The sequence below is a fragment of the Eurytemora carolleeae genome, unplaced genomic scaffold (genome assembly GCF_000591075.1).
Source record: "Eurytemora carolleeae unplaced genomic scaffold, Eaff_2.0 scaffold982, whole genome shotgun sequence".
NCBI lineage: Eukaryota > Metazoa > Arthropoda > Copepoda > Calanoida > Temoridae > Eurytemora > Eurytemora carolleeae.
In genome coordinates, this window is record NW_019397128.1 from 92912 (window position 1) to 103503 (window position 10592).

A 10592-nucleotide genomic window follows, 5' to 3' on the forward strand; every position below is an offset into this window, starting at 1 on the left:
ATACAACTAGTTAACAACCTAGAGATACAACTAGTTAACAACCTAGAGATACAACTAGTTAACAACCTAGAGATACAACTAGTTAATAACAACCTAGATATACAACTAGTTAATAACCTAGAGATATAACTAGTTAAGTGCCTAGAGATACAACTAGTTCACAACCTAGAGATACAACTAGTTAAGAACCTAGAGATACAACAAGTTAACAACCTAGAGATACAACTAGTTAACAACCTAGAGATACAACTAGTTTACAACCTAGAGATTCAACGAGTAACAGCCTAGAGAGAAACAACTGGGACTTGTTGACTCCGACATATTATTGTAGATTTAAAACATAGATTTATCTCTAAACGGCACCCTATTACCTGTCCCCTGTTTCCCTCTCCCCTCTCCCCCCCTCCGTCCCACTTCCATCCCATTAGATACTCTGTTGGATTAAAATATGGTAGATTTGAGCCAGATATCGATTTTTGTAAAATCTGTGTATCATGTTTTTTATTTTATTTTGCGTAACTTATTGACAGAATTATAGAACTTCTTTTGGGCCTTTTTTATGAAAAATAATTCTTTGAACAGTTTTTGAAATAAATGCTAAATAAACTTAGAAAGATGAGAACGCCTTTTTTCCGTTTTAATCAATAACAAGTTTAATGGATGTTTCAGACACTTGATGGATGTTTGGTTTGAAAGTGACAATTTCTTTTAACATTTCATTATTTCAAAGATTGTAAATATAACAAAAATTAATTAACTGTTATACAATTGGATTTATTTTTACTTATTTATTTCAAATTAGTTCCCTGGACCTTCAAAGGGAGATACTGCCTAATCAATTATACATCATAAAATGTCTCAAATAGGTTTTAAATAATTCCTGGAAAATTTCTGTACAATAAAGCACTCTCAGCTCAACTACAAGGTCTAGGCTTTATAATTGTTTTCAATATGTTACTATATGATTTATTCTTATCAACTCAACAAAATTAAAGCATGTGCATTGTGCATGCTTAAAGGGAGTGTTCGCGAAAAATGAAAGGGGGTTTAGGCTATTTACAAATGCGTCAAAAATTAATAGATGACTTTAGATTGTGATATCTGAATGATTTGTTTGTTTGAAATTAAATTGATTATTTTACGATCCGAGTTGTATATTGCAACTTTCTGAATTTGTATGGACGCTACGTTCTTCAGTATAAGTCGTTTTTAACAATTTTCTCCTTTCAGACGCAAGCCTATACTCCCTTTAATTTTCGCGAACACTCCCTTTAAAGTTAAGATTAGCAAGTGTTTAGAAAAAATCATTTTGAAATGAGAATATATAGTGATAAACTCTCTTTAAAAAGATTTTTAAATTAGAATACATAGTGATAAAACGTTCTTTAATATAATTTTGAAATTAGAATATATATAGTGATAAAACGCTCTTTAATATAATTTTGAAATTAGAATATATATAGTGATAAAACGCTCTTTAATATAATTTTGAAATTAGAATATATATAGTGATGAAACGCTCTTTAATATAATTTTGAAATTAGAATATATATAGTGATAAAACGCTCTTTAATATAATTTTTAAAAGATATGGCAACAATGTCGCGAATGTTTGACACTTAAAATATAAAACATATGTTAAACATATTTTTTAAGAAATTGTTTAGAATTTTTTCTCCAAACGCCAATGTTACATTAATTCAAATTATCGGAATCTGCGAAAGTGTTGCTATGGAAGGAAAAAATCTTGTTTTTTATATATTAAGTAAAGAATAATAATGCCTGAAAACACTATAAGTGTGAAAATATAATTTTTTTTACCTTTTTGTGTTTTTCGAGATTTGAAAGTAATTTTGGTTCACACAGCTCTTCCAGTTCTTTCTGTTCCAGGCTTTATCATTTTAAATCTAAAATATTAAATTTTAATTCTCACCAGGGTTCATTTTAATCTGCCGTTAGCCCAGGAACTGTTTAGAGTAAACTGGAACATATGGCACTAGATATATCAAATATATATATATATATATATATAGTATAAGTAATACACTCTACAGCACCTAATATATAATTATAGAAATGTACACGTAACACTTTTTGAATGTTTGTGTGGTATAAAGCTGCTAATTGTACTGTAAGGTGTACTAGGTTGGTTGTATTAAGTATCATACACAATTTACACAAAACCATTGTACATGTAATCTACAATGGTATGTACAGTGTATCCTGCAGTACAATGCAGAGTGAGCAATGCGCATGTATCAAACCACCTATTCATGTTTTTAATTTTGAAAACTGATTATTTTCAATTGTGGTTTCTCAAAAAAAGTGACTAGCAAATTTCTACTGCAGGAAAACGATGTTGGATATATGAAAATTAAACACTTTTCAATCCAGAGAAAAGACGATTTTTGATCTGATAAAGGTATCATAGGCCCCGCTGTACATCCGGCATTCACATCTTTGCCTGGAGGGTGACTTGAAACTACGTTTTTTATCGAGAAACCATTGATAAAAGCAGTCATTTTTTTAAGGAAAAAATATGGAAATATCGGTTATTTTTGTTCTGACATGGGTTCATATGGTTCTTCACGTAGATTTAACGGTTCTGTCAATATTTCAGACAGCTGTGACTTTCGATCCCAATTTGACCCATTATACATAATTCTTTAGCCTTTTTTCTTAAATACTTTTTTGTCGGCATATACGTTTTGAATGAAAGATTTAAGATTTTTGACTTGTTAGACCAAAACACGTTTGATTTCAAATAAAAGAAACAGAATGCTTCTCACTCTGGTTAGTTCGTGGTGACTGAAATAAATTCTACTCTGTCTATGGAGGATCACTTGAAATGATGTCTTCTGACCCCCAGTTTACAATGCAGATTAAATATTTATGTGCTGAATGACGGCAGAAGCTGTAGGGACAAAGATAACAAAGATCGAACCAGGAAACTTGAGAGACTTGGTGCCATCCATCCAATTCCATCCAGGGACATCTTAGAAATTGAAAGAATGTTGTGCTCCTCAATACCTCTCACATCAAAGGAGTTATAAGATTGAAAACTTTTCAATCTTACGTGGAATTTAGTTAACGTGACTCGCCAAAAACTCAAAGTATCTAATCACTACATCTTTGCAACCTGATGTCTTCAAACCATGTAATCCAAGTCTAAGTCTGAAATTATTTAGATTTATCTTAGTAGATTGCATAGATTAAGAGATTAATAAATGCTTGCAAGGTAGATAAGATCATATTTTTTGAATCATTAAGTAACCCTCCGAGTTAAGAGTGATACCTTTGATTTACAGGGGTAACCTTTAAACCTTTCTCCGATCAATGAACATGTAGAAATTCTTATTTTTTTTAACTGGAAAGGAATTGGGTCTTTGCCACAAACTTTGATTTTCCAATCCATATATCTTTGCAACCCGATGTTGTAGATCTTATATATTTCGAACTATAAATTCTATCAGATCAAATATCAAAGGTATACACAATCAGGTTGCAAAAATATATCGAATATAAAATTTGAGCTTGTGGCACAGACTCAACTCCTTCATCTATATATAAATTTGGCTTGTCTGTCTGTCTGTTTGTTTGTCTGTTTGTATCCAATAAACGTCAAAACGGCTGAACCGATCGGGCACAAATTTTTTTTGGGACATCTAGGGACCCCAGGGAAGGTTTATGAAAAATCAAAATTTCAAATATTTGTCTCCATCAAAATTCGATCGTCATTAAATTTTTAAAAATTTTGAAAATCCGCGAAATTTTTTGTGAAAATCCGCAAATTATTTTTGTTTTGTTTTACGATGTACACAAAGAGAACATGTTCACAACTAATTTAGAAGATGGGCGCGAAGCGCCCTCTAAGGCTAGAAAGAAGGGCGCGAAGCGCCTTGAATTTCTAGTTGATTTAAATTAGCAAGTGTACAGTAGTGTGAAAGGTTTTACAAAACAAGAACTATAGTTCGACTCCTATCTCTCTAATCTTTAAACCCAATAGTGCACAAACTAATTTGTCCACGTGCAGGACGGATAGACATGATTAGATATCAATTATTTAAAGGGAAAAGTAAAAACCAGTCATTTACGTGAGACGTATAGACGTGGATATATCATGTTTATATAAACACAAAAATAGAACCCGTAAAAATGTAAAAATTCACCTTATATAAGAATGCCAAATCTTAGGAATTTGAAAATTAGACTTCCACAGAGGGGATTTACGAAATTAATATTTTATAAAAAAAAATATTTTCAGACCATTAACCTCGACCCACACAGATCAAAACAGTTTAGTTCTTGTTCCCAAAACCTGATATTTTAGATCCCTCTAAACAAACACTGATCATAATTTTAACGAGAGAAGATGAACAATTTTTCTTAAAAAAAGGGAATTGAGTCTTTGCCACAGACTAAAATCGTCTAATCCCTAAAACTTTGCAATCTTGTATACCTTTGATTTTTCAAAATTAGATTATTTGATCCAACAGAATTCATAGTTTGAAATATCTAAGGTCTACAAAATTGCGTTACAAAGATATAGAGATTTGAAAATTTTAGTTTGTGGCTAAACTCAATTCAATTGCTCTGGGTATATTTTTTGAAAATAAAATATAAAAACAACCAAGGTTGAAAAATCGGCTTGTCAGACCTGGATTCAGGCTTTAGGCCCAGCCCCAGGTTTTGATTAGGAAGCAAGAAGACAAGAATACTTAGTCTACGTCATGTTTACTTAATTAGGTAGAATTTGAAGAGATAAGGAGAAACTGTACAAAAACAGAAACTTAAGTGGGGATAAATAAAAACAGAAACTTAAGTGGAGATAAATAAAAACAGAAACTTAAGTGGAGATAAATAAAAACAGAAACTTAAGTGGAGATAAATAAAAACAGAATTCAATAAAAATAGAAAATATTAGCTTACTATAAACAGAAGAAAATGTAATATAAAGAGAAGTTTGGTCCAAACAGAGCGAATTATAAGTAAACAGGAGATTAAGCTGTTCGATTAATGAAAAGAAACTAAAGTGAGAATTTTGTCGTGGATTGTATATCCCACAGTTTTCCTGTCATGAAGTGTACTACTGTGATAAGGTGAGAGAAGACGGTGTGCGTGACAAACACTTTTAAACTAGCAGAAACCCTGTACTGAGGAGTAGGACGGACTAAACCTGTACTGAGGAGTAGGATTGAGTAAACATGTCTACTGAGGAGTAGGACGAAGTAAACCTGTACTAAGGAGTAGGATTGAGTAAACATGTCCACTGAGGAGTAGGACAAAGAAAGCATGTCTACTAAGGAGCAGGGCGGAGTAAAACTGTCAACTGAGGAGAAAGACGGAGTAAACCTGTCTACTGAGGAGCAGGAGGTAAAAAGCCTGTCTACTGAGGAGCAGGACGGAGTAAAACTGTCTACTGAGGAGTTTGACGGATTAAAACTGTCTACTAAGGGAGGGGTAGGACGGAGTAAACCTGTCTACTGAGGAGCAGGACGTAAAAAGCCTGTCTACTAAGGAGTAGGATGGAGTAAACATGTCTACTGAGGAGTAAGACGGAGCAAAACTGTCTACTAAGGAATAGGATGGAGTACCTGTACACTAAGGAGAAGGACGGAGGAAACCTTTCTACTGAGGAGAAAACCTGTCTACTGAGGAGTAAGACGGAGTAAACCTGTAAACCTGTATACTGAGGAGTAGACGGAGTAAACAATTCTACCAAGGATAATGACGGAGTAAAGATGTATACTTAGGAGTAGGACGGAGTAAACCTGTCTATTGAGGAGTAGGATTGATTAAACCTGTATACTAAGGAGTAGGATAGAATAAACCTGTCTACTGAGAAGTAGGACGAAATAAACCTGTCTACTAAGGAGTAGGACGGAGTAAACCTTTCTACTGAGGAGTAGGATGGAATAAACCTGTCTACTAAGGAGTAGGACGAAATAAACCTGTCTACTAAGGAGTAGGACGGAGTAAACTTTCTACTGAGGAGTAGGATGGAATAAACCTGTCTACTAAAGAGTAGGACGAAATAAACCTGTCTTCTGAGAAGTAGGACGAAATAAACCTGTCTACTAAGGAGTAGGATGGAGTAAATCTTTCTACTGAGGAGTAGGATGGAGTAAACCTCTCAACTGAGGAGTAGGACGAAAAAAACCTGTCTACTAAGGAGAAGAACGGAGAAGACCTTTCTACTGAGGAGTAGGATGGAGTAAACCTGCCTACTGAAGAGTAGGACTACATAAACCTGTCTACTACGGAGTAGGATAGAGTAAACCTTTCTACTGAGGAGTAGGAGGGAGTAAAACTGTCTACTAAGGAGTAGGACGGATCAAACCTGTCTACTAAGTAGAAGGACGGAGCAAACCTGTCTACTAAGTAGAAGGACGGAGTAAACCTGTCTACAAATAAGACGAAGGACGGTGTAAACCTGGTTACGAACGAGTAGGACGGAGCACACTTCCAAACTGAACTATGGATTAGAACGGAATAAACTTGTCTACTACCGAGTAGAACGGAGCAAACTTTTGAACTGAACTTTTCTGGACGGAGTAAACCTGTCTACTATCGTTTAGGATGGAGTAAACTTGAGAACTGAACCACGGATTAGGACGGAGCAAGTTTTTGACCTGTTCTCTCTGTGTCTCCTCTCATACTGTAGTATATTCCTCCAAATACAGGAGTATAATATAAGGATTATAAAGATGAACTTGTATAATAATAACGTATTATCTCTCACCCCTTACTCGTTATCTCTTCTTAAATAGGGGAATCATGAAGAGAAAGGATAAAGGGGGGGGGGGAAAGGGATATCCCCCTTGAAGAATTTTCGTTTCCGGTAATGAAGCATGTTTAAAGCCAGGTACCGCCTCCCAGGGAGGATGGACATTTGTTTTAGCCAAGATACGGAGAGTACAGGGTGTCCCAAAAAACATGAGGATTCAGTGACGAATTGGATATCGTCTTTGTTATGAATTAGCATTGTAATACCTGATTTCAAAAGCCATAATATTATTATGTCTGCTAGAGTTTATTTTATGAAAAGGGTAAAAGATTGTAAAGATGTGTTCATAATGTCTCCGCAAGATGAACAGTGAAGACTGACAAGTTTACTCTTGTTTACTAAGTACAACCGTATGCAGTCAAAACATAAACAAACAAAATGTGAACATAGCAGACGAAACTCATACAGATTACAGCTTTCTCAGTAGGTATCACTATACTAAATCAAAGAATTATTTGAAAAGACAATATCGAATTCGTAACTGAATTCCCATGTTTATTGGGACACCCTGTACCAGAAAACAAGGGAATTTTAACTTGAAAATCCTATTCAATCTTTAATAACTAGTTATAGATACTAAAGTGTTTTCATGTTTTCGCGAATTCTAAACTTTTAAAAAGTATGATTTAACAACATTAATACAGTAACAATCTACCTAAATACATCGAATAAAAAATGAATGTAACATATTTAAAAAAAGATGTTGACGAAATTTATCAAATTCTATAACACGTAAAAATTAAATTTAAAGAAAATAAAGTTTAAGGTTTACAGATCATTTACAAACCATACAACCATTCTGAAAACGTATCCACCCAAAAGTACGATTTTGAACGTCGACTTGGCGCTCAAACTCAGGATTCACAGATCTTAAAAAAGTTTGAGATGTCTCAAATGAATCCTAAAGAATTTGTCCACAACACTGCATACTCAGTTCAACTACCTTACATAGCCGGTCTGTCCCTTTAAGACAAAAGCTTACAATACTCAAATAAGATAAACGAATTGTAAGGTCCAAATCTTCACAAAAATATGTGTGTATGAATAATTAAATCGGACGAATATGTAGTAAGTAAAGTATATAACATTCATGCATCAAAATTATTAAAGAACAAGTGTACAATTTAGGGAAAAAAAATTAAAAATAATTTGTAAAATTCCTCAAATTTTCTTCCTTGTCTTTGCTGTGTTATTTCAATCCACGAGTTATATCTACAGAGTAATCGCAAGTCAATACGCCGATATTGTCCTTTAAGTTGCTTAAAGTTGCTTAAAGTTGCTTAAAGTTGCTTAAAGTTGCTTAAAGTTGCTTAAAGTTGCTTAAAGTTGCTCAAAGTTGCTTAAAGTTGCTTAAAGTTGCAGGGACTAATTGCAAATCGTAAATGCATCTAAACAATTACAACTAAACTCTAAAGTTGTCAAGCTGTACACATGCATACAGTGTACATTGAACAAAATATATAAAAGTTATATTTAAATAAAATTTTATAAAATACCAAAAATTTACAGTGAGAGATTTGGAAATAGACAAAATACAAAAATTAAGTCTTATGTAATTTTTAATTTTAAGCTTATATTATTTTCAAAATCTATTTGCATACACGTACATTGAAAAAGTAAATATATTCACTAAGGGAGACCATGGTCATTTGACAATACATACAATCTAATATATCAATTAGAGTCACTGAAAATACATACAATCTAATATATCAATTAGAGTCACTGAAAATACATACAATCTAAATCATAAAAAAAATTTCTTAAATCATAACTTATTATTTAAAACTTTGAATAAAAAAGATTTTAAAACAGAAATGTAATTTTGAATATATTTTTCTTTTAAACACAGAAAACTTTCAACTTAATTAAATTAAATACTTTTTGGTGAAATCTGAATAACCATTTTTGTTAAAACAAAATTTAGTTATAAATAAAACTGGCAACTCTTGTTCAAGGTGATAAGACATTTTTTATCATTCAAACCTTAACAGTCAAAGTCTAAAGTTTAACAATAAAAAGTAAAATTTCTATTAAAAATGTAACGAAATAAAACGATATTTTTGCCCTGCTAAAATGAGTTTTGAGAGTTGTTCATAATAACATTAAGCAGGCGCTTTTATACACTGTTCAAAATATTACAAAGCACTCAAATTTTTTTATCCCTATAATTTAGCAACCTGATGGTGTAAATTGATTTTTCATATTTAAATTATTGATCTAACAGTTAATTTTGAACGCTTAATCTCCATATCCAATGTGGGCAATTTTAAAGAAACCAGGCTTTTAGGACGCTTTGCGTCCAAATTCTATTAACTGTGAACATTTTCTCTTTGTATACACAGTAAAAACAAAAACAAAAACAGACAAAAATTTTGCAGATTTTATGAAAAAAGTTAATGGGTTTTCAAAATTTAATGCAAATTGAATTTTGTTGTAGGCAAAATTTTTAAATTTTGATCATCTATAAATCTCCCCTGGGGTCATGTGAGGTACCACACAAAATTTGGGCCCGATCGGTTCAGCCGTTTTGATGTTTATTGGATACAAACGGACAGACAATCAGACAAGCAAAGTATATATATACTAGAAATTCAAGGCAATTCGCGCCCTTCTTTCTAGACTTTTAGGGCGCTTCGCGCCCGTCTTCTATTTAAATTGTGAACATGTTCTTTTTGTTTAAATTTAAAAACAAAGAAGAACAATTTTGCGGATTTTTAAAAAAAAATTTACAAAATTAAAAACCTTTAAAACACATTTAAAAAAAAAAATTTTCATTCATAAACATTCCCTGTGGTCACGTGATGTCCCACAAAAAATTTGGGCCCGATCGGTTCAGCCGTTTTGACGTTTATTGGATACAAACAGACAGACAATCAGACAAGCAAAGTATATATATACTAGAAATTCAAGGCAATTCGCGCCCTTCTTTCTAGACTTTTAGGGCGCTTCGCGCCCGTCTTCTATTTAAATTGTGAACATGTTCTTTTTGTTTAAATTTAAAAACAAAGAAGAACAATTTTGCGGATTTTTAAAAAAAAATTTACAAAATTAAAAACCTTTAAAACACATTTTTTAAAAAAAATTTTCATTCATAAACATTCCCTGTGGTCACGTGATGTCCCACAAAAAATTTGGGCCCGATCGGTTCAGCCGTTTTGACGTTTATTCGATACAAACAAACAGACAAGCCAAATTTATATATAGATATTTAGATTGAGTTTTTTTGCCACAAACTCTGATTTTCTAATTCATATATCAAATAGTTTGAAATATCAAAAGTTTACACCGTCAGGTAACAAAGATATAGGAATTTGAAAATTTGATTTGTTGGCAAAAACTCAATTCCTTTGAGGATTAATGTTTGATCTCTCAACTCAAGATATCCCTGCAGGACATGACCGTTGTAAGCATTTACTGTGATTTAAATCAATTATGCCAATTACTTCTAAAAACCTTAATCTAACAGCAAGTGCTTTACAATGCTAAATTGTATATGACAAGGTGCATCAGAAAAGCATAAGTGAGTTAGAGCTGTAAAATCGAAGTCCAAGGCATTGCGACACTTCAAAGTCCACCCTGTCTTCAAATTTTATAAGCTTGGGCTGAATTTATGTGATTATATTTTGTAGATTGTTTGACATTAATTTTTACGAAAGATTTTCTTTTTTGATTGATGAGGTTTACAGAACACAACGCGCGCGCTAATTTTATATGTGCACGCTTCAGTGCACAGTGCTAAAGAAAAAACAAAACTTTCAAACAATTTTTCATTCTCAATTTACACAACGTTTTTTTATAAATC

At 32.6% G+C, this 10592-nt stretch overlaps 1 protein-coding gene across 1 annotated transcript in view; it reads right to left on the minus strand.

Moving 5' to 3' along the window:
- The window catches only part of LOC111712166 (uncharacterized), a gene marked incomplete in the record, with an annotated part of 14184 nt that extends 10985 nt beyond the window's left edge, over positions 1-3199 (minus strand). Inside the window, 2 exon segments of the mRNA XM_023486711.1 lie at positions 1822-1907; positions 2945-3199.
- Positions 3200-10592: the final 7393 nt, after the last annotated feature.